Source organism: Cupressus sempervirens, chromosome 2, assembly GCF_028749045.1.
Source record: "Cupressus sempervirens isolate cs-2001-9-10 chromosome 2, ASM2874904v1, whole genome shotgun sequence".
Classification (NCBI taxonomy): Eukaryota; Viridiplantae; Streptophyta; class Pinopsida; order Cupressales; family Cupressaceae; genus Cupressus; species Cupressus sempervirens.
In genome coordinates, this window is record NC_143119.1 from 374,916,324 (window position 1) to 374,924,707 (window position 8,384).

Here is an 8,384-nt window from a genome sequence, read left to right on the forward strand (position 1 = left end):
TAACGTAATATATATTATAACATAATATTTTATAGCTTATGATTTATAAATTATTTTTGTTATATTACTATGTAAATATGTATTATAATATTATATATATATAATAACGTAATGTAAAGATATAACATCTAATATATTAATATATAATAATATATTATGTTATTCTCATTATAATCTATAAATATAATTTATATTATTACTATTTTTACTAAATATAATAATGTAATATATATATATAAGTATGTTATTAATATATATAATAACATAATATTTTTATTAAATATAATAATCATATATATATATATATATATATGTTATTAATATATATTATTATATTAATATGTATGTTATTAATATATATGAGTCAAAGGGGGTCATAGGTTGACCTATGACCCCCTTCGACCCATTACATAACAACATATGTCCCTAGGGGTCCTAGGACCCCTAATTACATATTAGAATTGTTCTTATGGGTCGAAGGAGGTCATAGGTTGACCTATGACCCCCTTCGATGCATTACATGACGACATATGTCTCTAGGGGTCCTAGGACCTCTAGAGACATATTAGAATCGTTCTTATGGGTCAACCCATTAAATGATGACATATGTCCCTAGGGGTCTAGGACCCATAGGGACATATTAGAATCATTCTTATGGGTCAAAGGGGGTCATAGGTTGACCTATGATTCCCTTTGACCCATTAAATGATGACATATGTTCCTAGGGGTCCTAGGACCCTTAGGGACATATTAGAATCGTTCATATGGGTCAAAGGGCGTCATAGGTTGACCTATGACCCCCTTTGACCCATTACATGATGACATATGTCCCTAGGGGTCCTAGCATCCCTAGGGACATATTAGAATCATTCATATGGGTTGAAGGGGCTCATAGGTTGACTTATGATCCCCTTCGACCCATTACATAATGACATATGTCCCTAGAGGTCCTAGGACCCCTAGGGACATATTAGAATCATTCTTCTAGGTCAAAGGGGGTCAAAGGTTGACCTATGACTCCCTTCGACACATTACATGACGACATATGTCCCTAGGGGTCTTGGGACCCCTAGGGACATATTAGAATCGTTCATATGGGTCAAAAGGGGTCATAGGTTGACCTATGACACCTTTTGACCCATTACATGAAGACATTTGACCCCTAGGACCCCTAGGGACATATTAGAATCATTCATATAGGTCAAAGGGGGTCATAGGGTGACCTAGGACACCCTTCAACCTATTAAACGACAACATATGTCTCTAGGGGTCTTAGGACCTGTAGGGACATATTTGAATTGTTCATATGGATCAAAGGAGATCATAGGTTGACCTATGAACCCCTTCGACCCATTAAATGATGACATATGTCCCTAGGGGTCCTAGGACCCCTAGGGACATATTAGAATTGTTCATATGGATCAAAGTGGGTCATAGGTTGACCTATGATCCCCATCGACCCATTAAATGATGACATATGTCCCTAAGGGTCCTAGGACCCCTAGGGACATATTAGAATCGTTCTTATGGGTCAAAGGGGGTAATAGGGTGACCTATGACACTCTTCAACCCATTAAATGACGACATATGTCCCTAGGGGTATATCAGAATCATTCTTATGGGTCAAATGGGGTCATAGGTCAACCTATAAACCCCTTTGACCCATTACATGATGACATATGTCTCTATGGGTCATAGGACACCTAGGGACATATTAAAATTGTTCATATGGGTAAAAGGGGGTCATAGGTTGACCTATGACCCCATTCGATCCATTAAATGATGACATATGTCACTAGGGCTCCTAGGAACCCTAGGGACATATTAGAATTGTTCATTTGGGTCAAAGGAGCTCATAGGTTGACCTATGACCCCCTTCGACTCATTAAATGATGACATATGTCCCTAGGGATCTTAGGGGTCCTAGGACCCCTAGGGACATATTAGAATTGTTCATATGGGTCAAAGGGGGTCATAGTTTGACCTATGACCCCCTTTGACTCATTACATGACGACATATGTCCCTAGGACCCCTAAGGACATATGAGAATCGTTCTTATGGGTCAAAGGGTGTCATAGGTTGATCTACAACCCCCTTCGACACATTACATGATGACATATGTCCCTATGGGTCCTAGGACCCATAGGGACATATTAGAATCATTCATATGGGTCGAAGGGGGTCATAGGTTGACCTATGATCCCCTTTGACCCCATTAAATGACAACATTTGTCCCTAGGGATCCTACGACCCCTAGAGACATATGAGAATCGTTCTTATGGGACAAAGGGGGTCTTAGGTTGACCTATGAACCCCTTCGATGCATTACATGATGACATATTAAAATCATTTTTATGGGTCAAAGGTGGTCATAGGTTGACCTATGACCCACTTTGACCCATTACATGATGACATATGTCCCTAAGGGTCCTCGAAACCCTAGGGACATATTAGAATAGTTCTTATAGGTCTAAGGGGGTCATAGGTTGACCTATGACCCCCTTTGACCCATTACATGATGACATATGTCCCTAGGAGTCATACGAGCCCTTAGGGACATTTTAGAATGCTTCTTATGGGTCAAAGGGGGTGATAGGTTGACCTATGACCCCCTTCGACGCATTACATGACAACATATGTTCAAAGGGGTCCTAGAACCCCTAGAGACATATTAGAATCGTTCTTATGGGTCAAAGGGGGTCATAGGTTGACCTATGAACCCCTTTGACCCATTAAATAATAACATATGTCCCCAGGGGTCTTAGGACCCCTAGGGACATATTAGAATCATTCATATGGGTCAAAGGGCATCATAAGTTGACTTATGACCCCCTTCGACCCATTACATGACGACATATGTCCTTAGGGGTCCTAGCACCCCTAGGGACATATTAGAATCATTCATATGAGTCGAAGGGGGTCATAGGTTGACTTATGATCCCCTTCAACCCATTACATAATGACATATGTCCCTAGAGGTCTTAGGACCCCTAGGGACATATTAGAATCATTCTTATGGGTCAAAGGTGGTCATAAGTTGACCTATGACCCGCTTCGACATATTACATGATGACATATGTCCCTAGGGGTCCTCAAAACCCTAGGGACATATTAGAATCATTCTTATGGGTCAAAGGGGGTCATAGGTTGACAATTGACCCACTTCGACACATTACATGATGACATATGTCCCTAGGGGTCCTAGGACCCTTAGAAACATATAAGAATGCATCATATGGATCAAAGGGTGTCATAGGTTTACCTATGATGCCCTTCGACCCATTAAATGATGACATATGTACCTAAGGGTCCTAGGACACCTAGGGACATATGCAATCATTCTTATGGGTCAAAGGGGGTCATAGGTTCACCTATGATCCCCTTCGACCTATTAAATGATGACATATGTTCCTAAGGGTCCTAGGACCCCTAGGAACATATTAGAATCATTCTTATGGGTCAAAGGGGTTCATAGGTTGACCTATGACCCCCTTCGACCAATTACATGACCACATATGTCCCTAGGGGTCTTAAGACCCCTAAGGACATATTATAATCATTCTTATGGGTCAAAGGGGCTCATAGGGTGACCTATGACCCCCTTCGACCCATTAGATAATGACATATGTCCCTAGGGGTCCTAGGACCCTTAGGGACATATTAGAATCGTTCTTATGGGTCTAGGTGGTCATAGGATGACTTATGACCCTCTTCAACACATTACATGATGACATATGTCCCCAGGGGTCCTAAGACACCTAGGGACATATTAGAATGCTTCATATGGGTCAAAGGGTGTCATAGGTTGACCTATGACCCCCTTCGACCCTTTAAATAATGACATATATAGCTAGGGGTCCTAGGACCCCAAGGGACATATTAGAATCGTTCATATGAGTCAAAAGGGGTCATAGGTTGACCTATCACCCCTTTCGACCAATTACATGATGACATATGTCCCTAGGGTTCCTAAGACCCCTAGGGACATATAAGAATCATTCTTATTGGTCTAAAGGGGTCATAGATTGATCTATGACCCCCTTCGACCCATTACATGACGACATATGTCTCTAAGGTGTCCTAGGAACCCTAGGGACATATTAGAATCGTTCTTATGGGTCAAAGGGGCCCATAGGGGTACTTATGATCCCCTTCGACCTATTAAATGATGACATATGTTCTTAGGGGTCCTAGGACCCTTAGGTAGATATTATAATTGTTCTTATGGATCGAAGGGGGTCATAAATAAAACTATGAGCCACTTTGACGCATATGAATGATTCTAATATGACCCTAGGGACCCTAGGACCCCTAAGGACATATGGCGTCATGTAATGGGTCGAAGGGGGTCATAGGTCAAACTATGACCCCATTTGACCCATATGAACAATTCTAATATGTCCCTAGGGGTCCTAGGACACCTAGGGACATATGTCATCATGTAATTTGTCGAAGGGGGTCATAGGGGTCATAGTTCAACCTATGACCCCCTTGAACCCATAAGAATGATTCTAATATGTCTCTAGGGGTCCGAGGACCACTAGGGACATATGTCATCATTTAAAGGGTCAAAGGGGGTCATAGGACAACCTATGACCCCCTTTGACCCATAAAAAAGATTATATTATGTCCCTAGGGGTTCTAGGACCGCTATGTACATATGTCATCATTTAATGGATTGAAGGGGGTCATAGGTCAACCTATGACAACCTTTGACCCATATGAATCATTCTAATATGTCCCTAAGGGTCTTAGGACTCCTAGGGACATATGTCATCATGTAATGTGTCGAAGTGGGTCATAAGTCAACCTATGACCCCCTTACACCCATAAGAACGATTCTAATATATCGCTAGGACATATGTCATCATGTAATGGGTTGAAGGGGGTCATAGGTCACCCTATTAGCCCCTTTGACCCATAAGAACTATTCTAAGATGTCCCTAGGGGTTCTAGGACCCATAGGGACATATATCGTCATGTAATGTGTCCAAGGGGGTCATAGGTCAAACTATGACCCGCTTTGACCCATAAGAACGATTCTAATAAGTCCCTAAGACCCCTAGGGACCCCTTTGACCCATATATACCATTCTAATATGTCCCTAGGGATCCTAGGACCCCTGGGAAATATGTCATCATGTAATGGGTAGAACAGGGTCATAGGTCAACCTATGACCCCTTTTAACCCATATGAATTATTCTAATATGTCCCGAGAGATCCTAAAACCCCTGGGGACATATGTCATCATCTAATGGGTCAAAGATTCTAATATGTCCCTAAGGGTCCTAGGACCCCTAGGGATATATGATATCATTTAATGGGTCAAAGGGGGTCATAGGTCAACCTATGAACCCCTTTGACCCATATGAAGCATTCTAATATGTCCCTACGGGTCCTAGGACCCCTAGGGACATATTTCGTCATGTAATGGGTTAGAGGGGGTTATAGGTCAACCTATGACCCCCTTTGACCCATAAGAACGATTGTAATATGTCCCTAGGGGTCTTAGGACCCCTAGCTATATATGTCATCATTTAATGGGTCAAATGGGGTCATAGGTCAACCTATGACACCCTTTGACCCATATGAAGCATTCTAATATGTCCCTAGGTGTCCTAGGACCCCTAGGGACATATGTTGTCATGTAATATGTCGAAGTGGGTCATAAGTCAACCTATGACCTCCTTTGGTCCATAAGAATGATTCTAATATGTCGTCATGTAATGGGTCGAAGGGGGTCATAGGTCAACCTATAACCCCTTTTGACCCATATGAATGAATCTAATATGTTCCTAGGGGTCTTAGGACCCCTAGGGACATATATTATCATGTAATATGTCGAAGGGTGTTATAGGTTAACATATGGACCCCTTTGAACCATAAGAATGATTCTAATATGTCCCTAGGGGTCCTAGGACCCTTAAGGAGATATGCCATCATTTAATGGGTCAAAAGAGGTCATAGATCAACCTATGACCCCCTTTGACCCATATGAAGCATTCTAATATGTCCCTAAAGGTCTTAGGACCCCTAGGGACATATGTCGTCATGTAATGGGTCAGAGGGGGTTATAGGTCAACTTATGACCCCTTTTGACCCGTAACAATGATTGTAATATGTCCCTAAGGGTCATAGGACCCCTAGCTATATATGTCATCATTTAATGGGTCGAAGCGGGTCATAGGTCAACCTATAACACCCTTTGACCCATATGAAGCATTCTAATATGTCCTTAAGTGTCCTACGACCCCTAGGGACACATGTCATCATGTAATGTGTTGAAGTGGGTCATAAGTCAACCTATGACCTCTTTTGACCCACAAAAATGATTCTAATATGTCCCTAGGGGTACTAGGACCCCTAGGGACATATGCCATCATATAATGGGTCGAAGGGGGTCATAGGTCAACCTATGACCCCCTTTGACTCATATGAATGAATCTAATATGTTCCTAGGGGTCCTAGGACCCCTAGGGACATATGTGATCATGTAATATGTCGAAGGGTGTCATAAGTTAACATATGACCTCCTTTGAGCCATAAGAATGATTTTAATATGTCCCTAGGGGTCCTGAGACCCTTAGGAAGATATGTCATCATTTAATGGGTCGAACGAGGTCATAGATCAACCTATGACCCCATTTGATCCATATGAAGCATTCTAATATGTCCCTAGGGGTCCTAGGACCCCTATGGACATATGTCGTTACGTAATGGGTTGACCTATGACCCTTTTTGACCTATTAAAAGGATTCTAATATGTCCTTTGCAGTCTAAGGACCCCTAGGGACATATGTCGTCATGTAATGGGTCGAAGGGGATCATAGGTCAACCTATGACCCCCTTTGACTCATAAGAACGATTCTAATATGTCCCTAGGGGTTCTAAGACCCCGAGGGATATATGTCATCATTTAATTGGTCGAAGGGGGTCATAGGTCAACCTATGACCCCCTTTGACCCATAAAAATAATTCTAATATGTCCCTAAGAGTCCTAGGACACCTAGGGACATATGTCATCATTTAATGGGTCAAATGGGGTCATACATCACCCTATAACCCCCTTTGACCCATAAGAACGAATTCGATATGTCCCTAGGGGTCCTAGGGACATATGTCGTCATGTAATAGGTTGAAGGGGGTCATAGGTCAACCTCTGACCCCCTTTGACCCATAGGAATGATTCTAAGATGTCCTTAGGGATCCTAGGACCCCTAGGGATATATGTCGTCATTTAATGGGTTGAAGGGGGTCATAGGTCAACCTATGACACCCTTTGACCCATATGAAGGATTCTAATATGTCCCTAGGTGTCTTAGGACCCCTAGGGACATATGTCATCATTTAATAGGTTGATGAGGGTCATAGGTCACCCTATGACCCCCTTTGACCCATAAGAATGATTCTAATATCTCCCTGGGGGTCCTAGGACCCCGAAGGACATATGTCGTCATGTAATTGGTCGAAAGGGGTCATAAGTCAACCTATGACCCCCTTTGACCCATAAGAATGATTTTAATATGTCCCTATGTCATCATTTAATGAGTTGAAGGGGGTCATAGGTCAACCTATGACCCCCTTTGACCCATATGAAGCATTCTAATATGTTCGTAGGGGTCCTAGGATCCCTAAGGACATATGTCATCATGTAATGGTTCAAAGGGGGTCATAGGTCACCCTATGACCCCCTTTGATCCATAAGAACAATTCTAATATGTCCCTAGGGGTCCTAGGACCCCTAGGGACATATCTTGTCATTTAATGGGTAAAAGGGGGTCATAGGTCATCATATGACCCCGTTTGACCCATATGAAGCATTCTAATATGTCCCTAAGGGTCTTAGGACCCCTAGGGACATATGTTATTATGTAATGTGTCGAAGGTGGTCATAGGTCAACCTATGACTCCCTTTGACCCATACGAATGATTCTAATATGTCCCAAGGGGTCCTAAGACCCCTAAGAACATATGTCATCATTTAATGGGTCGAAGGGGGTCATAGGTCAACCTATGACCCCCTTTGATCCATATTAATGATTCTAATATGTCCCTACGGGTCCTAGGACCCCTAGGGACATATGTCATCATATAATGGGTCGAAGGGGGTCATAGGTCAACCTATGACCCCCTTAGACCCATATGAAAGATTCTAATATGTCCTTAGGGGTCCTAGGACCCCTAGGGACATATCTCATCATGTAATGGGTCATGGACAATTCTAAGATTTTCCTAAGGGTCCTAGGACCCCTAGGGAAATTTGTCATCATGTAATTGGTCAAAGGGGGTCATAGGTCAACCTATGACCCCCTTTGACTCATAAGAATGATTCTAATATGTCCCTAGGGCTCCTAAGACCTCTAGGGACATATGTCATCATTTA